The 24,780-nt window shown below is 35.8% G+C and overlaps 1 protein-coding gene across 6 annotated transcripts in view; it reads left to right on the forward strand.

Moving 5' to 3' along the window:
• The window catches only part of raw, a 241,832-nt gene that overhangs the window by 144,558 nt on the left and 72,494 nt on the right, over positions 1-24,780 (forward strand). The window contains exon 1 of one of the 6 annotated variants that reach the window (XM_067124466.1): positions 14,882-14,913. The exons of 2 other annotated variants lie outside the window; for them this stretch is intronic. The gene's annotated coding sequence lies outside the window, so the exon portion shown is untranslated. Of the gene's footprint in view, positions 1-14,881; positions 14,914-15,708; positions 15,779-16,186; positions 16,401-24,780 lie in introns of those variants that run through there. 3 more of the 6 variants (XM_067124459.1, XM_067124458.1, XM_067124465.1) reach the window with 3 other exon arrangements.

The following is a 24,780-nucleotide window of genomic DNA, read 5'->3' on the forward strand; positions in this document are numbered from 1 at the left end:
TAGCCTCAGTAGTTTTTATTTTATTTAAGGTTAAAGTGCGATTGTAGGCCAAGCCACCACCGGACCATGGTAAAAGTTTCATGGGCCGCGGCTCATACAGCATTATACCGTGACCACCGAAAAATAGATCTATTTTCGATGGCCTTGATTATACGGTGCACAGAAAACTCGATTGCGCCGAAGAAACTGCGGCGCATTTTTTACTTGTTTCAGTTTGTGTTCCAGTGTTTGGTAATACCCTTGAATTCATAAACTTGAAAATTATTGCACTCGTATTTTTAGTTTTCGCCCTTCCTAGGGAAGGATTTTCTTCGTTGCATAATGAATTTTCCTAATTAAATGACTAACGATCTTTGTGCTTTAGATTCCAAGTAAACTTCGTGATTGAAGTCGTATTACTCATTTAATATTATTTAAAGAATAAGAGTAAATTACGAAGATTTTTGACTATGCCTCGTAAAATGTAAATCAGTGTCACGCTCTCTTGGGATTTATTTATGCTCGGGTATGCGTGCCCTGGGGGGCAAGAGGGCACGCACGAGGGAAACGGTAAATGCAAAGAAGAAGAAGAGGAGACACTTGTGTTTAACCAGGATGATTTCATTCGTGATGTCATGATGAGAATTGAGTTACATGTGTTGGGGGAGGGGAGGGGGATGTTGTTGGAGGAGGGGGGGGAGGGTAGGGGTTAGGATAGGAGTCGATTGGGCTTCTATGTGCTTAGTTGTTGTAAAGAGTCGGTTTCAGAGCTCTGTGGTTTCGGGGAGGCAACTTCGGTCCTAGAAGTTCTGGCGGCGCGTGACAGGACGAACGACCCCGGGCTTTAAGAGCTAATTTTCGATCTCGTCCTCTGAGGATTTATTCCTTAAGGTGATCAGAGTGAGAGGTTGCTGTTTATTCCATATCTAACTCTTCTGATTAATTATTTGGTGACTTGTGCTGATTAATCTTCGTTAACTTTGTCAAGTTTTTTGCGTTTGTTCGTCTGTGATTTGTCATCGTGTTCATCGTATTGTAGGTATTATTATAATCATTATTAGCAGTACGATTGTTATTGTATTCTCTTTGTCTGTTCTTTCCATGCAGTTACTTCGTTACCAAAGGAAAAGCAAGCCACACGAGAACCGCACTTCACCAAGACAGGGTATGATGTCATGTTGAAGTGATATCACACAAGTGAGTGACATCATAGGGATCGTCTCCCTTTAAGCATACTTCCTTAAGGTCTGATACCGTGGACTTTTGTAAGGCGACGTCGCCCTTATGGGACTCCCAGGCTTACATCACGCCTTTCTAGCTTCAAAAACAAAGAGCAAATAAAATTCTCGAGTTAAGTTATGCATAGGGCTGAATGGATTGGGAAATTGTCCTTCTTTGTTTTACCTTTGTTGGAACAATTAGTACTGCGTTAGCTGTCGTGGTCCGGCTTCGTAACCTGTTGATCAGAGGTCGTGTCTTTAGCACCGGAATGGCCGTGCTTGGTGCTTTGCGTTTAGGATTTCGAGAGTCGTGAGGACCTGAGGGCGAAAGCATACATATATCCGCAAACGCGTATGTGTATATGTATATGTATATGTATATATATATATATATATATATATATATATATATATATATATATATATATATTATAAATATAATATAATATATATACACATATACATATACGTATATATATGTATATGTATATGTTGTGTATATACACGTATAGACGAACAAGAAATAAATAGATAGACCAACATATAAATAAACATTTCATTGCGACTGGTTTTCAGGCTGACACCTACATCACCGTCAGATATCTAAAAATAAATAAATACAGGTTTTCTAAACGCACGGACAATTATATACAAAGTAAAATAAAAGTCAGATTGGACATTGAATACTTCTGTTCAATCTAGTGATCAAAAGGTAATAAATAAAGATAATTTACATACCATGCCAGAAACATATTGAAAATCCAAGCAACTCAACTTACTTTATAGACACACACGTATATATTCTTCTTCTTCTTCTTCTTCTTCTTCTTCTTCTTCTTCTTCTTCTTCTTCTTCTTCTTCTTCTTTCGACCTTATTAATCCCACTTTGTAGCAGGGTCGGCCGCTCGAGTCAACTTTCTCCATCTATTCCTAATCCTTGCATCTTCTCCCCCCAGTCACACCTCACCCATATTCCTCCTAACCACATCCATCCATCTGATCCACTATATATATATATATATATATATATATATATATATATATATATATATATATATATATATATATATATATATATATATATATATATATATATATATATATATATATATATATATATATATATATATATATATATATATATATATGTGTGTGTTTTTATTAATCACAGTAAGTCGCTGGTTTAAGTCCATCAGATGACTATCAGTTATCAGTTATAATTCCCCTTCGGTATTATTTCCGAGGTAGATTGAATGGGATATTAAATCACATTTGTAGCTTAATGTCTGTGTATATATACGTTCACATATATGTATGTATGTATGTATGTATGTATGTATGTATACACGCACGTATCACAGGGGAAGTGAAACACTGGATGTAAATCCTGACCGGTTTTGCCTTTATATCTGCGACATTTTCAGAGGAACGATACACAGTGGTAGGAACTTATAAAATATGATTATGCTGGAGAGACAAAACAAATAAACATACAGATCGTTGGAAACCAAACACTCGCACCTGGCAGGTGGAAAGAGAGAGGTGGAGTATCCGTAAAATCATTAGTGTCTGAGGTCAGGTATTTTATTTACTCATGTTTATCTATGCGGGCGGCCGCACCCCTTTTCCCATGTCAACTGCCTTTCTCAAGATCTGTACATTTTACATATTTCGAAGTTAGTGGCTCGAGTTTTTATGCGCTTAAGCTGATATTCATATTCGTACAAAGGCTTTCTTTTATAAACCTGCTACTACTTCTATGCACCAGGTGCTGTAAAAGGGGTAAGTTCCCCTCATTTCCCATTTCCTTAGTGACCTTAAATGACGGGACAAGTTCATGTAATTCACCAAAGAAATTATTTAAATTTTCGTTTGACCAAAGACGTATGTCGTTCAACATACTTGATTCATGTTACACTGACTAGTAATTTTCATGACTTCCGAAACAATTATGATTATTTTTTTAGATTGCCAGTTTGCATAACGAGTATTTTTTTTATATGACGTTTTCTCGTATTCCTCACCTTACGTTCGAATGGTGGTAACTTTAGAAGGTAGGGATTGCCATTTCGCCTTTCATCGTGATTGTTGGAATCTTGAGTTAGGGTCAACCTTTTTATGTGTTGGAATCTTGGTAGGATTCGCCCTACCAGGATAATGTAATCCTGATATGTAATTGCCATTTACTATGTATTGGAATTCCTAGTAGAAGTCGCCTTTCATTGTGAATGTTGGAATCCTGAGTAGGACCATCATTGGTTAAGTGTTGGAATCCACAGTAGAAATAACCCCACCAAAGATTACTGTGATCCTAAGTGGAAATCACCATTTAATCCGTATTGGAATCCTTAGTAGGATTCACCTTTGATTGAGTTTTGGAGTTTTGGAATCCTGAGTAGGAATCATAACGTTATTAAGTTTTGTATGAATCTGCTTTCATCGGGAGTGTTGGAATCCAGCGTGGGAATTTGTCCTTAGGGTTGAAGTCCTCTATTAATTTCCTAATTCTCCAACGTAGATCGCGTACAAATGACCTTGACATTTTATCCCTAAATATTGATTGTCCCACAAGAATCAGAGTGTAATGAGAGTACAGCAATTTGGAAACGCATTTTCTTTTATGCAAGTAAATTTTCATCGTAGATTTAGGGTTAAGTAGTTTTTTTCTTGGCAGTTGGTGCTGAGAACGCTGTCATTTTCCTTAAAACGCATTTCACATAAATGCATTCTCAAGTTGTCTCTGAGCTTCATATCATATTTTTTGGCGTTAAAGGCCTTATTGCATTAGTTTCTTTTAACATTTGTAAAACTGTAACAACCAAGACCCAGGATTTATTCTTCATCTAAGAATATCTTTAACGTTTCTATTTCAGTTTGATTTTAAGTCAGTCGGGGAAAAAACAAAAGCATCACGATTTTGTTTATTCTCATGTACCATCGTTTTAGAATGCCTTCCCGTTTTAGGTAGGTACCTTGCTAGCTTGAAATGACCCTCGCTTAAAAGAGGGTCAGCCAGTGACTGGTACGTTTTGCGAAATGGATGAACGAGTTGGTTGTTATAGGTGAGGTGGCCATACGTTTTCCTTATTCATCCCCTTTGTTTATTTTTCTGTGCTGTGTTTATTTACATATATGTTGTTTGCGAATTTTTTAAGGATGAAGTCACAGCTGCTGTAAGAGATGTACCCTTTTCCTTTATCGATAAGGTGCTGTGGCTGTGGCTGTGGTCCAGAGATTTCCTTTCGTGTAGTTGTCGCCTCTCTTTTCTGACAAGTGGTTTTTGCTTAGGTTTTCTTCGTTGCTTATCAGTTTGTAGTCATAATTTTCCCCATTTTTATTGACATTTGCTTTCGTTTACCATTCATCGCATATATATATATATATATATATATATATATATATATATATATATATATATATATATATATATATATATATATATATATAATATACATATATATACAGTATATATAAAATTATATTTATATATATTATATGATGTATATATATATATATATATATATATATATATATATATTCTTCATGAAATTAAGAATAAAGTTGGCCTTCGGTTATTTTAACGAGTGTACACTAATAATGTGTGCACTCTCTCTCTCTCTCTCTCTCTCTCTCTCTCTCTCTCTCTCTCTATATATATATATATATATATATATATATATATATATATATATATATATATATATATATATATATATATATATAAAGAGCGAGATAGTACACACATTATTAGGTTAGTGTACACTCGTTAAAATAACTGAAGGCCAACTGTATTCCTCATTTCGCGAAGCAGATTTCTTTTGTTTACATTAAAGTTTACGGATTTAATTCAAGGTCTGGGTGAACTATTTGGGTCACTTCTTTCCTCCGCTCAAAGGCCACTGACGTATCGTTCAAGGATGTTGGGTTTATTACGCCTCTAGATGCTTTTCATCTGGGAGAGAGAGAGAGAGAGCAGCAATATTGCATAATGCGGGTCATTATGGAAAATCAGAGTTTCTTGGTAAGAGAGAGAGAGAGAGAGAGAGAGAGAGAGAGAGCAGCAGCAGCTGCAGCAGTATTGCGTAATATGGATAAATTCGGAAAATCAGTTTCTTGGTGTTTGTGTGTGAGAGAGAGAGAGAGAGAGAGAGAGAGAGAGAGAGAACTCTAGTGTTGAGAAAATTGAGATCGAAAATATTTGAAAACAGATGTTTCTGTTGCCTTATCTTAGAAATATTGCTTTTCCCAAGCAACTCTATGAAGCAGTAGTAGCTGATCAAACTAATGTTGAGTAAAATTGAGATCGAAAATATTTGACTAAAACCACTGTAACCGTTCATATACATTTGATAAACAGGATTATCTTTGGATAACTGATGTTTCTGTTGCCTTATCTTAGTGCTTTTAGGTGTTTGCTGTGAAATCAGAAAAAAAGGTTGCTTTTCCCAAGCTTTCTCTTGCTTGTGTTGGCTGCTCAACACTCTCTCTCTCTCTCTCTCTCTCTCTCTCTCTCTCTCTCTCTCTCTCTCTCTTATAGTTTGACGAACTGGCGTGAGCCATTTTTCCTCATGCTGAGAAAATAGTCTTCAAAGAGTTTGATACAATTCAGAGCTTCTAATTAACTCATATTTAGAGGAAATTGTGGTGGAAAATGTGACAACGCAGACAACTGAAATTTTCATATGTTATAGAATATCAAAAACTGAGACACTTCGACTGAAAAACTCGAAAAATTTAAAATATACGGTATCCGCCAGTTCGACAAAGCAGGGACCAGTAAATATCAAATCATACGTGACTTCACCGTCTTGCGTAATTTTAAGTCTCATCTCTATTGCAAAACGTCATTCAGATCGAAATTTCTACGTCCTTCTAGAATTGAATATGTATATTTCACCTTGATCTCTCTCTCTCTCTCTCTCTCTCTCTCTCTCTCTCTCTCTCTCTCTCTCTCTCTCTCTCTCTCTCTCATTCACAAACACGTGAGTCTTTGAACCTGGCTAATTGAGTGAGCGTTGACCCCGGTCCTTACTACGCTTTGTGCGTATGGGTAGGCGTCATGTAGGCGTGTTCGTAAATAGGTTGCAGTTGAATACTCTCTCGTGCCCTGAACTGTGTAGGTGTAATGATTTGCAAAATAGAGCCAGAGGTACGCGTGACCGGCACGTCATTCATCTGTTTGCTTGCGTAAGGTTTTATCATATAATATATATATATATATATATATATATATATATATATATATATATATATATATATATATGTATGTATGTATATGTGTGTGTGCACGTGTGTATATATATACATATATGAGTATAGTGTTTTTGTATGTATATATATATGTATATACAGTATATGTGTGTGTATGTGTTCGTTTACCGTACTACATAAAACACGGTGTATATTTTGATGTTTTTTCTCTTTTAACAACAATCGTCTTCGGGTAATATATTTTACGTTAGGACTTTTAGGACTTACCGTCGTCCAGCCCCTGGCCAGCCCTTCTCCCTGGTGACTCGTCGTCATTAAACATAGTTGTTGTGACGCCAGTTTACATAAACCAACCAATCAGTCTGTCAATCCCCAGTGGATCCTGTATAAATATACAGTGACGGTACCTTGTTTAGAGCTGAGCGGTGCATAACGTCCAAAGGAGGGTCTTGATGGTACCTAGGGTCATCGACTTGTTTCGACCACCTGTTATAGTATTACCATCATCGACTGATCACTTTTATCAGATATAAGTGTATTTGTAGTAGCCATAATGACTTCTTTAACTTGTCGATTTCTTCATGTTTCTTGTATAAGCTTGTCACTTCAAAGCCTTCAGCGCAGAATAACGATAATTTCGGATGCAAAAGCATTGTATTGATAGCTTTATACAAGGTAAGATAAGAAATCGAGTAGTCGTGTATCTGTATGGGTAATGTCTGTAGTTAGTACCTCCGGTAGTTAGAAAAGCAAATCGTTGCATTTCATTGCTGGTTAAAAGGTTATCGTGTAGGTTTATAGTTTTATTCTTCACCTAGTTGCGATAAACTTTCTGTGTCATCTTCATTACCTGTGCTGTGCTTATTAGATCATACTGCATATTTGGATACAGTTGAATGTTAAGAGGATGCAAAGTAAAATGTTTACCCTTTCGTCACGTATTCAGTTAATGCAATTTCCAGATACAGTACAGAATAATTATTACCACGTACTGTGTATCGAAAATAATTTTTATGGATGAATATGAAAAATTGTTAGAAATATACGGAAATAAAATATACCTATAGCATCGTATATAGAATTTGAAAGTAAAACTTGTTGAAGTTGAAATCCAGTACATATTTACCGTTGAAACACCATCTGTGATAAGGGGGTTTTAAAATATAAGATGAACTGCTAATATTCAATGTCTTAAACAAATCAGTGATTGCAGTGAGCATTGTGTCAATTGTGTTTAATGTGTTATTAATTATACCAAGTAAAAATGCGCCGGTTTCCTCGGCGCAATCGAGTTTTCTGTCGCTTATAATGCTGTGAAAAACTATCACCTACGACCTCGCAACGCTCAGTTACTCCCCAGATGCGATGGAGTGAGGGTGCGACGCACGCCGCCGGAAAGCGCTGCCAGACGCACTAAGCATGGCTAACCATAACGTTAAATAAAATAAAAACTACTGAGGCTAGAGAGCTGCATTTTGGTATGTTTGATGATTGGAGGATGGATGATTAAGATACAAATTTGCACCCCTCTAGCCTCAGTAGTTTTTAAGATCTGAGGGCGGACGGACAGGCAAAGCCGTCACAATAGTTTTCTTTCACAGAAAAATGAAATCTAGATGTCAGTTGGTCACTCACATTTAATCAGACTTCTAAAAGAAGACATTGTGTCAGATTTTCTAAATTATATATATATATATATATATATATATATATATATATATATATATATAATATATATATATATATATATATATATATATATATATATATATATAAAATATATATATATATATATATATAATATATATATATATATATATATATATGTATATATATGTTACGTATACTGTATATAGATAGATAGATAGATAACTAGATATTAAAAGAGAGATAGATAAATATATATTAAGCCCCAACAGGAGCTTTTGTGCTTTATACTGTACAAAGTGCCTCTTCAGCTCAAGAATCAGTCGTAAGTTTAAGAGGCACATATAAAAACAAGAAAGCTCTTCTCAGGACTTCCTGAATTAAATCTTGATGTCTGTCAATCTATAATATATATTTATAAATACCCTTTTACCCATGTAGTTCTGCGGTCAATTATTATTATTATTATTATTATTATTATTATTATTATTATTATTATTATTATTATTATTATTATTGCTGATGTTCCTAAGTACTTGATAGTTAGGCCATCGTCCTGGGTCATAGCTTAGGTGCAGATGGGCAGGAAATCGTTAATCTTATTCCAAATGTTTGGTCACGGTGGTTTCGGGTATTTGGTATTTTGTAAAAACAGTCTAAGAATATTAAAGAAGAAGAAAACGAATCTGCCAGAATCAACAACAATACAGTATCCGCTCACTGGTACCAGAGGAAAGAGGTACCCTTTAAATGCATTATTTCCAGAAGCCTCTCTTTCCACTTCTTTTAATATTTTCCATAATAAGCCAACAAGGATAACCCCAGCATCAGTCTGCAAAGAAGAATCATTTGACATGGTAAGCCTGATTCTCGTCGACAGTATATTGAAGCAAGCTACCCCCTTTTCAAGACTCGATTAATAATAGACGTGAAATGCCAGCGTGTTTATCCTGACCTTGGCTGAAATTTTGGAGTTTTTTGTCCCTGTTTCAGCAGGAGCTCTGCCCCCTCCCTCTCTCTCTCTCTCCTCGTCCATGCGGGGTTGGGCAACTGAAGATGTTGTAATTGATGTTATGTACTATTTTTATGGTGTAATTGAAGTATTATGTACCATTTCTATGGTGCAATTGAAGTATGTACTATTTCTATGGTGCAGTTGAAGTATTATGTACTATTTCTATGGTTGGTGTAATTGAAGTATTATGTAGTATTTCTATGGTGTAATTGAAGTATTATGTACTATTTCTATGGTGTAATTGAAGTATTATGTACTATTTCTATGGTGTAATTGAAGTATTATGTACTATTTCTATGGTGTAATTGAAGTATTATGTACTATTTCTATTTCAGCTTGCTGGCGTCATTATATTTCGGTAAAATGACCCAGCAAGTCAAAATAGCAGACCACAGACCAAGCTGATTTTATATGGTGCGGGGAACCCAAAGTAATCAGATTAGTACCTATTTAATTATTTATTTATTTTGTTATTTTTTAATAACTGATCTCTTCCCTATGTATGCTCTAGTACCTGCTGTTACTTCTTGCAAATATAAACACCATATTCTTTGGAAGCCTGAATTTCAAGACAGTGGCCTCCTTAGGCTTGTTCCATATAAGTAGGATTCATCTTCTGAATAATAATAATAATAATAATAATAATAATAATAATAATAATAATAATAATAATAATAATACTGCAACTGAACCAAAATACGGCAACATTCTTTTCAAAGGGGCAAAGGAGGTAGCGCTTATACAAAACAATAATTGGATAACAGGCAGATTTTGACATCTTGATATCTTGACCAAAAGATAGTTTCTATTCAAGAATAGAAAATAGTAAATAATTTCGTAACATAAAACTTTTGAGTGATGATACGGTCATCCTGACATTTTCACTGGGAGATGAAAAGAAAAAGTTCACAATAAGGGAGTAAGATTTTTTATTTATGGTGGTTTGATTTTGACTTGAACATATAAGTGATGAATATGCAATTAAGATATACTGATTTGTATACATATGTTATATTCGTATAATGCGCATTTACGTATTAAAAACTCTCTCTCTCTCTCTCTCTCTCTCTCTCTCTCTCTCTCTCTCTCTCTCTCTCTCTCTCTCTCTCTCTCTCTCTCAAAATTTATTATAAATTGCTGTCTGTGTGATTCTGTATTGGCGCCATGGTGTTGGTCATGGGGCTTCCCAGCAGTTTTTTGTGCGTCTCTTCCTTTCATTTGAGATTGCGTTATCACTTGCTTCCATTCTCTTACATCCTTTAAGATTACAACGTTGAAAAAGAAATTAATTTAGTGACTTATTCTTCTGACTTATGAAAAGTTTAAAGGTTGCTCATAAGCTTCAGTGGCAGGCTATTGTTCTGTTGTACAATGTCGTAGAGATCAAATACACACACACACTCATAAACATATATATATATATATATATATATATATATATATATATATATATATATATATATATATATATATATACATACACATATACACACACATATGGTCAGTGCCCAGTTCCCCTCTCAACCCAAGCTAGGACTTGGAGGAACCAGGCAGTGGCAGATGCTAATTCCGCAGTTAGACCCCCTTATACTTAGCTGACAGAGACGGTAAGGTCGTTTTTTCCAATAAAACCAGTCAAGCCATGATCTGGCCTTGAACCAGGGAACATCAGACTATCAAGTCCAGGCGAAACAACTGAGCTATCACAGCCTATTGTAAGGTAATGGGCCGTCCGGTAGAAGATCCACACGAGATTGAACACGATGCTGAACAGCTTTCTTGTCCCTGCGTCTGGAGCCGATCCAGAGGAAATTCAACGCCTTATAACAGTCTCACTGGGGTGTTGTACAATTGGGACCTCAAAATTCAAGCGAAGATGCAACACATTGCTACCCTAAAGCAATTCTCCTTGTATATTAATTATTTACTTGCATTTTCATCTATTTATTAATATGTTCATTTACTTTTTCTTTTCTAATAACTGATCTATTCTTTCTGTATTTCCTATTTCCTTCTGCTACTTCTTTCAAATGAACACCATATTTTTTGGAAGTTTGAAATTCAAGTCAGTGGACCCTGTGAGCTTATTCCATATGGATAGGGTTAATCTTCTGAATGATAATAATAATAATAATAACTCTATTTTGTTGTACTAGTGGACGGGACTGTTAAGTGATTTATTTGTCTGTTAACATACAATATATATATATATATATATATATATATATATATATATATATAGTATATATATAATCCATATATGATACTAATCCATACTCTTGTCGGGTAGGCAGTGTTAACTCATTTGTCATGGCTCATGACTTGCATACAACAGTAATTCTTGTGTAATTAGCATGATGTGGATGATGTACGTTCACTCACCTGTTAGCCAACTTCTATTTTCGTTGGTGAATTCACAATTCCTTTTTTGGGAGGTGACAGACGATATCTGCTGTGCTTCGCCTTTCGGTGTAATTGTCCGTGGTTTTGCATATCAAAGAGCTTTTTTTCTATTTTTGTTCTTCTTCTTTTCTCTTTTTGACGCTGCGTTCGGCCTCCTCTTGGTGTGTGTTTCATGAATTTTTTTCACACAAGTGTGCTCTTTTGCGGGAGTTGCCAGTCAAGTTAGTGACGGTTTACAATAGAAATCCAGGTAATAAGAGAAATCTTTGATGTTGAAATCCGATTGGATCCGATCTTGTTTGTCCTCCCCCGGGCGAAGTTGGGGAGACATGACACAGCCAACCACCCCCTGCAAACGGGTTTGTCCGCCCCGGGTGGGGCGGGGTAGGTAGGGGAACGAGAAGGTAGGGGAGACATCCATCCTCCTCATGCAAACCTGTTTGTCCGCCCTGGGTGGGGTGGGGTATGTAGGGGATCTGGAGGGTAGGGGAGACAGCAGCACCGAGTACGCGCACGCTAACAAGCTCGTAATAATAATAATAATAATAATAATTCTGTGAAGGATTTATTACTCGTCTTTCCTATACTTTGTCCAGTTTACGTATTTATGTATATTTTTATCGTGGCGCAATCTTTTCCTTCTATTCATTGCAACTTAATGATGGCCCAGCGAAAAAATAAGCAAGTAATTATGTCGTAGAATAATGTTTTAATTATTGTTGCATTTCTTTTCCCCGAAGCTATCTTACTCTTATCTTTTTTCATAGATGGATTTTAATCTTTCTCTTTTACTTTTTCTCTCATCTTCCTCCTTGTACCAGATCTTCCCTTGGTCTCTGCATTATCCTTTAGTTTCTCCTCTTCCGCTTCCAGTCTTATTTACATATGGCCTTCGGTGAAGTCGACTGATGATAAAGGCTGGAGGAGATAGAGTAAATAAGGCAAGAAAAAATAAAATAATGCTCACGAGATAAGAAAAAAAAATGTGCAGATTCTCCTGTTCTTTCGATGGCCCTTAAAGCCTTTTGTTTATTTCCTGTTTCTTGACTTCTTGACTTCAAAACATGGACTTCATCATCATGATGATACTGAAATTATTCCGCTATCATGGAGTATGCCAGAGTACGGAAGACAGAGCCCACCTTGGAAAGGTGAGCAACTTTCGAACAAAGATTCCAAGAATTCCTGAGTTCATGAAGGCAAAGGGAGCAAGAAGTACTACGCTGTTGCAAGCAACCAAAACAAATTGGGGAAAATGTCATCCGTAGCTCAGAGGGTCAGTGGTGATTGAGATGTGTGTATCAGCCACAGCTTCCAGGAATTGAAGAAGAGATAGAAATGTATATACTGTATATGTACGTATATATATATATATATATATATATATATATATATATATATATATATATATATATATATATATATATTATATATATATATATATATATATATATATATATATATATATATATATATATACGCTCATACACACATATATAATAGTAGATCGACAGATAACAACATTAAGGATAAATCTATTTTTGACAATAGTCAGTACAGCCCCATATCACTTCATAAAGAATGCTTTATGAAATAAAATTTTCTCTCTCTCTCTCTCTCTCTCTCTCTCTCTCTCTCTCTCTCTCTCTCTCTCTCTCTCTCTCTCTCTCTCTCTCTCTCTCTCTCTTTCATTTGAGTTACGAGATTTATAGTTCCAAAGGATAATAAGGGAATGAGATACTGCAATTTGTCTCTCAGACTTTTCAACGTAAACACAGCAGAATAATTAAACCAAAGTCCGTTCACTCAAGTGCATCATGTTACAATCGAACTTGGGATGCTTGTAATGCGATATTTTTGAGGCAACCTTGGTGTCCCTTACACGCTTGTCGGTGTCTAGTGCCTATATGCGGTCATTCATGATGTCTTTGTTATGGTAATGCTTTGGTCATTAAGCCCTGTTGAGATATGATCTTTATTCCAGTGTAAACTGGTTGCATTATTCCAGTGTAAACTGTTGCATTATTCCAGTGTAAACTGGTTGCATTATTCCAGTGTAAACTGGTTGCATAGAAATTAATTTTGTGCGTTTAATTCGGTTTAAAAGTGGAATCTCTCTCTCTCTCTCTCTCTCTCTCTCTCTCTCTCTCTCTCTCTCTCTCTCTCTCTCTCTCTCTCAGACACATTTGTTATAAATATATCAGAGGAGCTGCTCTTGGAATCAGAACGCCTAATAATTGTTCCACAAATATTCTGTACACGAGATAGGCTGATAAGCTGGACAGAGCAATGCTTTCAGTAAATGTGTGTTCAAGAATACCAGTGACAGATTGCTAGTTGCTTTTACCAAAAATGAAGTAGGAAAACATAAAAGTGGACACGAGTTGTTTTTCCCTAAAATACTTTTCTCTTTTATAATATGTTTTATTAAATATATCCACTTGCTCGTAAAGTTTCGTAGCATGTTGTCATGATGATTCCTTGATTGACGTGTATAAACTGGCGTCGGAATATAAAATTTGTTTACTAAATTGACAGTGTGATGCTTCAGAACTGAATACAGAGGTAGAGACCAAATGCTTAAATTATTATTATTATTATTATTTGCTCTCCTTCTTATTGAACAGTTACCATTAAATTACTTAACGTAACTTATACAATAGATGGGGGTGAGTGTCGTCAGTGCATCTCACGCGGTGCACTGTAAGCATTGCTTAAGGTTCTCTGCAGCATCCCTTCGGCCTGTAGCTGCAACCCCTTTCATTCCTATCAATCTACTTCCGTTCATATTCTCTTTCTTCCATCTTACTTTCCACCTTCTCCTAACAATTGTGTCTTAGAGCAACTGCGAGGTTTTCTTCCTGTTACACCTTTAAAACCTCTTTACTCTCAATTTCCCCTTTCAGCACTGAATGACCTCATAGGTCCTAGTGTTTGGCCTTTGACCTAAATTTTATATTCCAGTGACTGTACAAAATAAAGGGATAAATGGTAATTTGTTGAGCGTCTCGAGTTGGAAGCGCTCTTTGTTCTTATACATTGCCTACACCAGACTTCACATGAGTAAACTTCAAGCGCTGTCAACCGCAATAAGGTATAGAGAACCATCCCAGCCACGCCCTACCATTTACCACAGCTTTATTATCGTTGTCATTATGACGTAACAAATGTTGCTGATAAAAACTGTGTCATTAGATAGGGTAACGCTGTCGATAATACTTGGATGATAAATGGATTGTATTATTTAGCATTTCCTTTCGTACAGAAATAACTCTCTCTCTCTCTCTCTCTCTCTCTCTCTCTCTCTCTCTCTCTCTCTCTCTCTCTCTCTCTCTCTCTGAGATTTCTCATAGGGGTAATAAATTCTTCCAGTGATTTATGTATTTACTTTCTTTTTCCAGGTGAGTGATTCGCAGAGCCAAACCTTCTTTCATCGCGGTGAGTGTTTTTGTTTGTTCTGAATTCCGCAATAGACTGTTGTGTTTTAGATGGCGTCATTTTTCTGTTCGTTCATAATGTTATCTCCTTTTTCTTTTCTAGACGAAAAAACAAGGCTCGATAACGACCTTGGTGAGGGATTTACAGGTAACAATTGATTCCATGAAGGAAATTTCTGTAGTTCTGCCAGTTGCATAAGCATGTCTCTTTCTCTCTCTCTGGCCGAGAAACTGTTTCCATTGGGTTGATTTGTACCTTTCTCGCTGTAAGCTACTAAGTCATGTTTGCTAAAGTGGTGGGTGTTACACGTAGCTGAATTTTTATTGGGGACATGTGCACCCAGGCTATTAGGAACTTGCATCTGCGGTAGTGCACGCACGCACACACGTACACACTCACGCGCTCACACGCCACCACTACCATCACCACAAGCCGCTATTGACCTTTATCAGGCGACGCGCAAGGTGAACTGCACAGGTGAAAAGTACTGCCAGATGTCTCTAATGACGACACTTATCCCGTAAGATTAGCATCGTCAAATTGTCACGTATTATTCGAAAGTCATTTGTATATGCCAATTCCGTGTAATTGTCGTATCGCATGCTCTTCAATGAGCGTGCGCAAGGCTTAATCTAAGTGTGTCTGCCAACTGTCGGGGATGGCGCTGATTGGCTGGCGACGACGTCATGGGGTTGCGATTGGCTGGCGCTGACGACATCCACTGCGCCATTGGCCGGCGATGATGTCACTGTGTATTTCGCTTCAGTTCCGTGGCTGTGTCCCCCTTCCCTCTTTCTCTTTCTCCACGTTGGTGTTGTTGTTGTCGTTATTTTTTATATTCCTGTGCCATTCGTCCGTTGTCTGGGTGTGTAAAAGTTTCTAAGGCCTCTTTGGGAATTGTGTCGCGTCCTGTGATCTTTGCTTTACGCTGAGGGTACTCGCAGCGTTGCGTGTGAGGAAAGTTCGTGTTGTGAGGCCACAAAAGAAACAAAATGTAGCGGAAGCGTTGTCTCAAGTTATTTAGAGAGGCCTTCTCTCATGTTATTCACCACGAGCTGAGGAGGGGGAGGAGTGTACAGATCTCCCCGCGGCCTCTCTCTCTCTCTCTCTCTCTCTCTCTCTCTCTCTCTCTCTCTCTCTCTCTCTGTTCGGTACCTTCTCTCTCTCTCTCTCTCTCTCTCTCTCTCTCTCTCTCTCTCTGTTCGGTACCTTGCTTCCTCTCTCCCTCGCTCCCTCTCGCTCTCTCGTGGTGGGACATTACACAGAAATAGCAGGGCAGATCATAACTGCTTGTGTACTTGTGTGTGTGGGAGGACAGAAGTTGGCGACTTTGCCTTGGCACGGAGAGAAATCTGGCACCTGCGTCACTTTGGAACGAATGCCATTTCCATTGTGCACCACCTGTTCACACAGATTGTTATTAATCATTGTGTACATACATTCCTTGCTCGACAGTGCACTGTCATTCTGATTCACAGACCCCCAAGGTAAAAGTAATAAGTTTACAAAAAATAATTGCTGGTAAAAGGACGGGTAATATTATGAAAAGGCATGCCCTGATGAATGTCATATACAGTGAAGATACATTTATGTTTTTGGAGAACACTACGACTGCCCTTATTTTTAAGCTTCTCACTCCTGTGTCTGTTATATTTTTGTGCTGCCAAGTCTTACGTATCTGCATGGTATTAAATATCTTGTGTAATACTATATATATATATATATATATATATATATATATATATATATATATATATATATATATATATATATATACTGTATATATATAACTATATATATTATAATGCAGCTTTACTTAATTGGAAGCATTTTATCATTATATAGTCCATATATCTCTGAAGAGTTTGGACTCTAGAGAATTACTTATAACTTCAATTTTACTTACTGGTGGGGCCATTTTTACTAATTAACATACAAATTATGTAATTATAATTTTAAAATATGTTGGGAATATTTCTCTCTCTCTCTCTCTCTCTCTCTCTCTCTCTCTCTCTCTCTCTCTCTCTCTCTCTCTCTTTTCATGTTTCACTATTTTGTTTCTCTATTTCGTCAAAGGTGAAATGTTTCCATTACCATTGTGTACGAATATTTTAGCTAAGGTTCCAGTCAGGCTGTGGGCTTGTATTTTGTATTGGATGTTTTCTTCTCATCATTATTCACTTGGGGAATCGTTCGATGTGCAGAGGAATGTCCGTATCTAAAAGAGGACTTAAGAAAATTAAATTGAATTAAAAGGCAGGTAATGTTGAAGGTTAGAAGAATCAGAATGATAGCTGTTAGATGAGATTTCAGAAAATTAATACAGTGGTGGAGGAAGTAAAACATTCAAAAGATCAGATAACACATAGGTTGTCAGTCATGACATCCAGGCATACACTATATGTGTATATATATATATATATATATGTATATATATTATACATACACATACAGTATGTATATATATACATAAATATACATGTACATATAACTATATACACATATACATATGTATATGAATGTATATACAATATATATATATATATATATATATATATCATACATATACATACATACATATACATAAACACACTTCCAGGTTTGATTTTGCATATGACGACTCAGTCTCACAACGTAACAGAGTCACTGATAAACCTTACGAGGAAAAATCCATGCTTGCTATATAAAGGGAAACTATTAATTCAAAATTTAACCTCTGTCCTCGTCAGTTATGCATCATTTGGTACACTGCTTGCATTAACCTTTCATGCACTTGCGTCTGCTTGCTAGGGACTATGTCACAGGCCTGTATGTATGGGATTTATGAAAGCTTGTTTGTGGCGCTAAGTATTTTATTTTTTTATTGGCTTATTCTCTGTTAAGATAACTTGTTTTTCGGTTAGAGAAAATTTCGTGGAGTTTTTTTTTTTTTTCCCGTGTTTCAGATCAGTGTCTCTTGGTTAAAATGCCAGTCAATTTTGGCTTTATTCAGTTATGTCTTTATTGTAATCTCTGGTAGTGTTGCGTCTTTAAATCTGAAAGAAGTCCTGGTGTCTGTAGTTGGTACGAGCAAAATATTTCTTCATCACAGAAGCCCTTGCATTGTTGTAAGTGTTTGAAAATAAAAAATATTATGTTCTCTTTTTTTAATATTATTGATACATTCAAATGTGCACACTATGTGTAAGACGTAGGTTTGAGCCACATTCTTTAATTTGAACAAGTCAATATGGATACCAGTTTTCATCTCCACACACACACAATATATATATATATATATATATATATATATATATATTATATATGTGTGTGTGTGTGTGTGTGTGTGTTGTAATATATAAATGTATAATCTCATATTTTGCTTACACCTGCTGTGGCCACTTCAGCAAGGAGAAAAAAAAATCCTTGTTACTAACTGGCATAATACTTAAGCATGAGATAGCCGAGAGGTGTGAGAAGAAAATAACTCTATATTCAAACTTTCATAAATTTTTTCCCCCCCACCGAGCAAAAACTGATACATTGATTACCGTGGGCCGCTCGGCGCGTAGGAATGCGATGTAGGCAGATGCATTATTGCCTGGGAGTGATCGCGAGACAGTTTTTGTAGGGACTTCAAAAGTTCAAGCGAAGATGCAATACGTTACTACCCTAATACTATTCTCCTAGCATTTTGATACATTTTTTATCTATTTATTAATTTATTTTTTCTTATTTAATAAGCGAGATCTCATTTTTCTGTATTTCCCTTTGCCTCCTCTTACTTCCTCCTGATGAACACCGTATTCTTTGGAAGCTTGAAATTCGAGTCAGTGGCCCTTTTGGTGGGCTTGTCCCATATGAGTAGGGTTCACCTTCTGAATAATAATAATAATAATAATAATAATAATAATTCTTTAATAATAATAATGAATTTCAAGTCAGTTGAATTTCAAGCAGTGGCCCCTTTGGTGGGCTTGTTCCATATGAATAGGGTTCATCTTCTGAATAATAATAATAATAAATAATAATAATAATAATAATAATAATAATAATAACACTATATTCTTTGTAAGCTTGAATTTCAAGTCAATGGCCCCTTTGGTGGGCTTGTTCCATATGAATAGGGTTCATCTTCTGAATAATAATAATAATAATAATAATAATAATAATAATAATAATAATAATAATAATAATAATAATAACACTATATTCTTTGGAAGCTTGAATTTCAAGTTAGTGGCCCCTTTGGTGGGCATGTTCCATATGAATAGGGTTCAACTTCTGAACAATAATAATAATAATAATAATAATAATAATAATAATAATAATAATAATAGGCACCGTTAAGAGGCTGATCCACAAATCACGCGGGGGTTTGTAAGGAAGGAGTAAAAACTAGAGCGGGTACTTGATTTTTCCCATCTAGGCTGCACCGAAGGACCTGTTTTAAAAGCAGCAAGAAGGGAAAAGTAAAAAGACCCCTCGTCCCACGTTGAGCTACTTCTGAGGAATTTCGGCTAAATACGTGGAAGAACCCCGCTTGCGAGGGGGCTCTCTTTTCGGGGCTACTTTTTTTACCTCTTTGCTTCCTGACGCTTTTTTTTCGGATCTGGTTGTGGTCAGTATAACAGTATATTGTAAACATTGTATTGTAAATATATTGTAATATATATATATATATATATATTTATATATATATATATATATATATATATATATATATATATATATATATATAATAAAAATAATAAAAATAATATTTTGAATATATGTATATATACACACATGTACGTGTACATGTATCTGGATATGTTTTCAGTTGTTACTTGTTAAAAGGCACTTCCTTTTCAATTACCTAATTAGCGTTAATTAGCAGTGGTATTTTGGAGATCTTAATGTCTTCGTAAAGATGGATTGCCAGAATTTTAAGTTACCATTGACAGGTATGCCAGGTTAAGGATAAAATTAGATATGGAGGTATTAACTGTTTTATCCCATATTGAACAAACGTTATGAATCTGTATGTCAGTGTAAATATGTATGTATGCATGCATGTATGTATGTATGTGTATATATATATATATATATATATATATATATATATATATAAAATATATATATATACACATATATATATATATGTATGTATGTATATATATGTTTGCGCATATGTATATATTTATATATGAGTATGTGTGCACGTGCGCGCAAAATGTCTCGTCCTTCTCCCGCCCACGTCATTTTTGAGAGTGCCACCATTTCTGATACTGGATCTAGGATCGAAAGTTGTCATTTCCATCGTGATACTCCGTAGCATTTGAATCTGTGGAGGAATAAGACTTTCCAGTGCCGTATTTTGCAACATTAAAACTTGCAGTATTCTGCAACACTGAGATGTATTGGGTTGGTGGAGGTTTGTCACACCTGCAGCTTTAAATTTAGTTGAATTTGATATAGAATTTAGGCCAGAAGACAAGCACCGGGACCTATGAGGTCATTCAGCGCTGAAACGGGAATTGACAGTTAAAGGTTTGAAAGGTGTAACAGGAGGAAAACCTCGCAATTGCACTATGAATCAATTGTTAGGAGGGTGGAAAGTAAGATAGAAGAAAGATAATATAAAAGGAATGAAAGGGGTGCAGTTAGGGGCCGAAGGGATGCTGCAAAGAACCTTAAGTAATGCCTACAGTGCACTGTATGAGGTGCACTGACGGCGCTACCCCCCCTATGGGGATTAAAGTTTGTTGAAAGAGACTGAGGGTTGAGATGTTCAGTAGCACTGACATTTCATGCTACTTTGTGGATTGCTGTTCCGTGCAACACTGAATTTTGTTTGTGGAGCGTAATTGCCCCTGGCACTGAGACCTATTTCAGAAATAGTCTGTGGCATCTGCTGAATGGAGATCGCCTCACTTTTTTTTTAGCGTAGTAACTAAGAGTATTGCTGAACGCGAGCTTTCAAATTATTTTGTGGATCTTGGGTAATCCAGGTGTCCAGTCTGTTGCTTTTGGAAATCGTTTGTGCTTCACTGCTGGAACCATGATGAATGATTGCTTCATTTTTTGTTTTTCGCTTCTTTTGTTTTCACTTTAACCCCCTCCCGTCGTTCTTCCCATTATCGCTACACTGGTAAAATTTTCTTCCAAGTCTTGAGGGAGTAGTATTAGAGGGAAATTTAATTATTAGCAGGTTATGAGAGGAGTTCCTTTAATACATAATTCTCTGTCACATGTTTCTTCATTAATGATTTTTGTGCAAAGCCAATGGCTGTCTTTTAGCTTTAGTGCTTTGTATTGTTGACGTTCCGTTTACGTTTGTTGATGTTTGTCGTTTTACGAGTCATCATTAGTAGTAGGATATTGCAACGATGTGCTTCAATTCTAGTTTGATAGAATGGCACATTTTAGTTTCTGAAAGATTTCCATCTGCCAATGGAACCATCCAACTCCAGAGTCGAAAACTGTAAATTCAAGAACTTCACTTTTATGATTGTGATAAGTAACTATAAGTTTCCTTATAATACATTCATGAATTTTCAGTTCTTTCTGGAAGAACTTTTTTATTACTACCTTTATAAAATAAACCTATAGGTTTGTATTCACCTGATGCTCAGTGGGTCTTGTATTCGTGATATAAAGATAATAATAGCGATAGTATTATAAGCGAAGTCATTATATTGACGAAAGCTTCCGGTTCCATTTGGGACTGGTTTTGCTGCAGTTTAATTGCATTTACTTCGTTTGATTCATTTAGCTGTAATATTTCTGTGGCCCTTCTTGGGCATTTAGTGCAATGAAATAAAAAGGATTGATTGGAAGGTAGCATTATGAACCAGAGAACAATTCAAAGAGCCCATAACTGAACCCTTGGCAGTTCCTGTTAGGCCTTGCTCAGGTTGAGAAGTACTCCACCTCAGTCAGGCTACTTTATTGAGGCAATGATGCAGTTTTGTGAAGTTACATCTACAATTTGGACAAATGCGGTTTGAAATGGTTAAGGCTGGATCAGTAAAACGTTACAGAATTTCAAATGAAAACTGTGATTCCTCTAAAAGGTAATCAACTCTTCCTTGGTCTTCAAGTAAAATCTTAAAAATCTAAGAGTAACATTTTTAGGTAATATTTGGCCAGAAACATAAACAGCCACAACTTCTTTCCAACCTCAGGTCATTAGGTATTGATGTTCATCCTCGTCGCCACTTGAGTTATTGCTAATGAAGATAGCTTTCCAAGGATTCTGTTTGTCTAACCTTTTGCTTCGATATTGAAGGAAATTGCATTCGACGGGAAATGTTCATCACTTCCGCTATTCTTGTTCCCAGTGATTAAATTATTATTATTATTATTATTATTATTATTATTATTATTATTATTATTATTATTATTATTTTAGTGATTGAGATGTATGCACCACTGAAACTTGATGTAATTTTCGCGTATATTCATTTGTAAGTATAGGGATATTACCCATTACGATATGTACTCTTGTTCCCAGTGATTACATTATTATTATTATTATTATTATTATTATTATTATTATTATTAATTCTGTAGTTATTTAGATGTATGCACACACTGAAAATTTCTGTAGCTTTCGTGTATATTAATATGTATGTAAAGTGATGTTACCCATTACGATATCTACTAGCAAGAGTTACGTAGTGGTAGTGGTAGAGCAGTAGTAGACACCTACTGTACTCTGCTCATGTGGCTGCCTACATTCTAGTCTTCCAGGCGCCGACGTCCACCCACATAATTGTAGACTGTATACGCCCGGCCCTGCCTTTTACTCCGTTACTTTGTTTGGACATACAGCTCTCTCTCTCTCTCTCTCTCTCTCTCTCTCTCTCTCTCACACACACACACACACATATATATATATATATATATATATATATATATATATATATATATATATATATATACATGTATGTATGTATATGTATGTATATATAACTGAATCAACTGAAAAAATGGAACGTGATGAATATATAAAATAAATTAATAAAATACAAACAGACAGACAGACACAAACTATATATATACAGTCTATATATATATATATATATATATATATATATATATATATATATATATATATATATATATATATATACTGTATATATATAGTTTGTGTCTGTCTGTCTGTTTGTAAGTGTATCTCATTGTAAATTTTTATGCAGAAATTTATTCATACATTCAAACTAACGTACTTAACATAATCAAGAAATAATTTGGAACTCAAATTTTAGTGGCTTATGACTTGACATTGCAAATAATATCAGTCCTGTTAATAAACTTCACATAACAGATACGACCTTGAATTATATATACGTTGTAACTCGATTATTTTACGATGTATTTTATTGGCTTTATGTTGACAGCTTAGGGAGAAATTTCGTTTAAACCGTAATCACATGAAAAAATAATTTACTGCTAGGTATTTACTTAACAGTCATTACCTTTTTTTTTTAATGATTGCCGGGATTATATAAGAATTGATGATTACTTAATCGTTGCTTTTTATATGTTTTTTATTTATTTATATTTCTTTATTTTTTTTTATAAAGTCACAATAATGCTGATGGAGAGTTTGAAAGTGGGAGGACGACGAGCTGCTTATGACGTCATAACTAAGAAATCTGCTGACATTTAATTTTGAAAATCACGAATCCTCTTTGTCAGTGTGTGGATTCTTTTCCGTTTTCCTAATGTGTCAGACCGAACACGCGCTCGCGCTCATGCACGCATGCATGCAAATGAAGTGGTAAGGTCTCGAAGCAGTGGTAGCTGTGGGCTGGTTCGAATGTTTATATACTTTTATGAGATGACCTCATCTTGACCACACAGAGGACTCCAATCTCTCTCTCTCTCTCTCTCTCTCTCTCTCTCTCTCTCTCTCTCTCTCTCTCTCTCTCTCTCTCTCTCTCATGTACGTATGCACACAAACCTACATCCATCTCTCTCTCTCTCTCTCTCTCTCTCTCTCTCTCTCTCTCTCTCTCTCTCTCTCTCTCTCTCATGTACGTATGTACACAAACCTACAGTACATCTCTCTCTCTCTCTCTCTCTCTCTCTCTCTCATGTACGTATGCACACAAACCTGTATCTCTTGCTGTCTTTCTCTCTCTCTCATGTACATGTACACGCAAACCCCCACCCTCTCTCTCTCTCTCTCTCTCTCTCTCTCTCTCTCTCTCTCTCTCTCTCATGTTCACGTGCACACAAACCTGCTTGGCAGTGTACACATGTGACTATGTAAGTCATTGGGCCCCATGGTAACACACGTATGCATGGCGAGTGACGTCACCTATCCGTAAGAAGGTGTTGAGCAAGAGAAGTGTACAGTTGACCATCGGTGCCTTGTACATAAACATCCCTCCTCCTCCTCCTCCTCCTCCTCCTCCTCCTCCTCCTCCTTAAGAGGCATCGTCCTCGGCGAAGTTTCAAGGAGCAGGGTCATGCGAGGTCACGCATTCCTAAGGGAAGGGTCAAAAATAGAGGTCAGGAAGGATTTTTAAGAAGATCGGGAGGTGCCCCTGAGATTTCCATTTCTAACGGAAGGGGAAATATTCGGTGAATGCAGAGCTAGGGCTGATAACCATTGTGTTTTGCAGCTAGATGGAGGAAATATGCTGAATTTTTCTTAACGTTAAATGATTCGCTAGTTTAATTAAAGAATTATATATATTTGTACATACACACATGTACACATACACACAATATATATATATATATATATATATATATATATATATATATATATATATATATATATATATATATATATATATATATATATATATATATATATATATATATATATATATATATATATATATATATATATATATATATATATATATATATATATATATATATATA

The sequence above is a fragment of the Macrobrachium rosenbergii genome, chromosome 22 (assembly GCF_040412425.1).
Source record: "Macrobrachium rosenbergii isolate ZJJX-2024 chromosome 22, ASM4041242v1, whole genome shotgun sequence".
NCBI classification, from domain to species: Eukaryota; Metazoa; Arthropoda; class Malacostraca; order Decapoda; family Palaemonidae; genus Macrobrachium; species Macrobrachium rosenbergii.